We start from the raw sequence: 4,162 nt of genomic DNA, 5'->3' as shown, positions 1-4,162 counted from the left end.
GTTTTATAATCTAAGGATTGCTCCTGGGACCCGGTCTGTAGATTGTCTGGATTTAGCTGTAGATCTGAGATATTTTCCATCGTCTTTATGTCATTTTGAAAAAGATCCTCGGTGTCAGAGAGGCTACCTATTTGTTTTATGGGTGTTAAACTTGTTAGATGTGAAGACTCGTGAATCGGTATTTGAGATTCCTGTGTTGAAAATAAGATCTGCTGGTTGAATTCGAGACCCGAAACAGTTGAAACTAGAGTAGTTTGTAAGTCCAGGAGAGGCAACTCTGAAGCCTCTTTAGATGGTGTTATTTCAATTTTATTTACAGGGATTTCTTGAACGGGAGACTGGGTTTGGTTTTTTGGCGATAAGGCTAAGAAATAGTTACTAATTGCAGGTGTTACAGTTATCTGCCCTTGTTTTATTGTTTTGTCGGAAGATTTCCTTATTGCTACCTCGGTGCCCATTCTCTTCATGAATATAGTGCGAGATCTGAGTTTTTTGAAGGCCATAAAAATTTCCTTATTCAGTTTTATGGGTATTTTAGATGATAGTTACCGCTCTGATGTTGAATGATGTGTTAACGGCTCAAATAGTCGTCAAGCAAGTAGACGGAAGATACCTTTCCACGCTGTTGCCGGTTATTACTCAATCCAAGGATCCTATGGCAACTTAGACATATTGATTGAGATAGAAAATCAATTAAAGGTAAAAATAAGGTGGCCCGTCCCGTCCTTGTACGTCCCCGGATGGCCACAGACGGTCCCGCCCTTGTCTCGGGCTTCTCCGGGCGCCCTCCGGGCGCCTTCCCGCGCGCTCCCGCGCCGCGGGAATCTGCGGTTGTTAATATACTGTCCAAAGTGGAAAAGGAAGAGGAGGAGCCTGCAGGGAGAGCGTCCCAGCTGTTGGTAATTGGGAGTTGTGGGCGCTCCTGGGACTGCGCCCACAACACGCTCGCAGCCCTGCAGGTCCCCGCAGTTACCGGCAAAGATCCTTCGGTAAGGCTGATGGGTGGTGGCCTCAGCGAAGCGGGACCCGCGCAGCGGGTTCTTCAAGCAGTAATCCGGTGCATACCCCTGCGATTATGGGGCGCACACACCATACCCCGCGATCGCACAGTGTATGCACCGTACACCCAGCGAACATGGGGTACGGTGCGTACACCCCATGATCGCAGGGGTACGCACCGTACCCCTGCGATCATGGGGTGTACGGAACGTACAGTGTGTATGTGATTGTGTTCTTTTCCGTACGAATCGCCTTTACCTGACGTGAACTGTACGAATCGCGTCCTCACCATTGGGAAAAAGAGACACTATAGCAAAACACTCAATTAATTATTCCCAGAAAGCTCTCCTTGTGTCTCAGAACACACAATTGCGACTACAAATTCATACATGTGGGCAAAGTTTAGTTATGTATGAAAAGCATTTTTATTTCATCTTATTGTTTTGTTTCAAATTGCTTTTATGGACATTTTTACATTTTTTAGTTCAACATCCAAATATTAATCATACAAAATACATATATAGTAAAACACATATATATACACATAACATATAGACCAAACAAATCACAATAAAACCGGTCAATATTCTTTTAGAGTAGGCAAAGCGGTGGTTTTTGACTACGCGCGTTTCGGCAATCTGCCTTCATCAGGTGACCGTCTTTCGCACATACATAGAAAACAATATACACTAGAGAAGAAATACAAAAAAAGAATATAAGAATAAATGTAATTTACATATTATATACAGTGGTCGCATTTCATCACTAGCGAAATCACAAAACTATTTACACTCATTTTAGGAGAGACAAGGTCAATATTTATAAAAATGTACATCATGATATTTACATACGCAGCTCATATATCGTATTCAATTTAAATGGTCTAATTCATACACTCTAATCTTCTTACAGATGGAAGAATGTTCTTCATATAACGTAGTATTGGAATCATCAGGTAGCTTGTACTAAATAGTTGATAGTCATATATTCACAGAACGTAAATACATTCCTCACCCCAAGATGGTTAATGTCATTAAGGGAAGGGTGGGGGTAAGGGAAAGGGGAGAAGAATCTAATGTGGATAGATTGCATAGTTTACCACGCGGAATAGGCGTGAATTATAGGATGCAGACAACCTATTTAGCAAAGGACTGAACCTCCCATTTTAATGTTTTCCAGTAGTGAGATTTTACTCTTTCTACATAAATGTCCAGACTGACAATTATATTAATGGCACAGCTATCATGGTAAGAAATGGGATTAAGAGACGCTTATACTTACAGAGTACATATATCGGAACAGAAAAGAGCTTCCTGTCCAGCTGGGCTAAAGTTTAGGATACTCAGCAAGCCTTCTAACTTTTCAAAGCTGAATTAATGTGGGACCTTCATAAGACAGACAAAATATAATGAAAGTAAGATGTAGCCGCTAATCTTTTTTTACATCTAAGTTAGTATGAATGTATCTATCTTTTACTTTTTCAGTGCGCATTTTTATGTATTCATATAGTGTCTATATAGATCTATCGTTTATTCTTTACGCATTTATTAATTACTGAAAACGATGCATAAAATTCAAACAGTGAGCATTCAATTATGCCTTCCTTATTACCTGTTTGTGATCCTCACATTATTAGTAAGACGGTGCTTTGTAGCATTTTCATGAATTTTCAAAGTCTATAGTTCGAGGGCGACGGCTGCCTAAGGACATATTGAATACAGAAATAAATAAATAACCGTTTTAAATGTCCCTGGTTGGTCTATTATACTGACATTCTCACCTATAGTGCAGAGTGTACCTTTTATTTGTCTCTAAAGTGGATGAGGCTCAAAGCTGTAACATGTGCTCCACGATGACGCCAGGTGGTTAAAAATTATTCTGTAAGTGAAAGAACGGCATGTAAGATTTATCGTTTAGGGAGCAGAGCACTAAACCATTCTCTCTACCTAAAGTGCAGTACTACGCTATATCGGCAGCTTACCTTCATAGTTAGATAACGAATCTTCCACAGGGGTTCTGTTGCAGCAGCCGCGCACAACGCTCCGTCCGAGAGCAGAAACGTGCAAGTGAAACCCTACACAGTTTAAATAGCTGTCAGCCTCCCGCGTTTTCTAGGGGCGAATTATTTGCACCTGATTGAAAGAGCAGGCGCATATGTGATGATGTCATACACTATGTGTCCGAGGCAGGGTAAAGCTAAAAAACATGAAATAGGGTGAAAGAGCAAGCCCAAGTGTTCTATATGCAACATGACTATTTGATTACGTTCGTTACGATAACAAATGTAATAAGCGTAAACGAACTAAAATCGGGTGAAAAAGCATACCCGAGTGTTCTATATGCAACTTGGCTATTTGCTTACGTTCGTTGCAATAACAAAAAGTAATACAAATAAGCGTAAACCACGTTACACACCATAGGGCATATTTATGAAGGCCTTGCGCCGCCGGTGCGTCACTTTTTCCCATGTTAAAAATGACGCACCGGCGGCGCAAGGCCTTCATAAATCTGCCCCCATGTCTCTATACCGAAAACTATCAAGCTGAGTCATTATTGATGGTTCTAATTAGTTATATCGATGTTACATAACCTATTTCTTCTGTCAGCAATATACAGTCTGTCCAATAAATGTTTATAGAATGTATAACTCAAAATGTCGAAAAATTGCCCAGTCTACTGAATAGAGAAAATATGTACAGTTAGTTACTTGTTCTTTTCCATAAGTATGTACAGAGGGATACATCAGGTCAACCAAACCATAGGAGCCAGGGATCTATATAATCGCCTGCTCCAATGGTGTTTCCAAATTAACCCCTCTGTTCATAGTATCAAGAGTGAAAATCCAAAAAACTTCACGTTTTTTTCGGATCTTATCAGTACAAGAGCCTTCTCTTGGCTCTATTTTCTCTATAATCAACCAACGAATCTCTTCAGGTTTATGCTATTTTTCTACATAGTGGGCTACAAGGGAAGCATTCATTTTCAGTGTCCTTATTGCCGACTTGTGTTCTGTTACCCTCGTGTATAGGGATCGTGAGGATTCTCCTACATACCCTTGATTGCAAGGGCATAGTAACAAATACACAATATTTTTTGTTTTGCAATTTGTCATACCCTTAATCTGTATCCTCACTCCATTGTGTATTAATTCTCTTGTCTCAAT

At 40.3% G+C, this 4,162-nt stretch overlaps 1 long non-coding RNA gene across 2 annotated transcripts; it reads right to left on the bottom strand.

Moving 5' to 3' along the window:
* Positions 1-1,414: 1,414 nt before the first annotated feature.
* Positions 1,415-3,063, bottom strand: LOC144825250 (uncharacterized). 2 transcript variants are annotated; one of them, XR_013609353.1, is made up of 5 exons: positions 2,981-3,063; positions 2,780-2,877; positions 2,611-2,699; positions 2,281-2,384; positions 1,415-1,688 (listed from the first exon to the last, which is right to left on the bottom strand). It is a non-coding gene; the product is annotated as an uncharacterized LOC144825250 (long non-coding RNA). The 2 variants fall into 2 exon arrangements; XR_013609352.1 differs by having other exon boundaries at positions 2,798-2,877.
* Between the last annotated feature and the right edge of the window lie 1,099 nt (positions 3,064-4,162).

Source organism: Lissotriton helveticus, chromosome 3_1 (assembly GCF_964261635.1).
Source record: "Lissotriton helveticus chromosome 3_1, aLisHel1.1, whole genome shotgun sequence".
Taxonomy (NCBI): domain Eukaryota; kingdom Metazoa; phylum Chordata; class Amphibia; order Caudata; family Salamandridae; genus Lissotriton; species Lissotriton helveticus.
The sequence above is the reverse complement of the archived record's forward strand: the minus strand, read 5'-3'. Positions and strand labels throughout refer to the sequence as shown.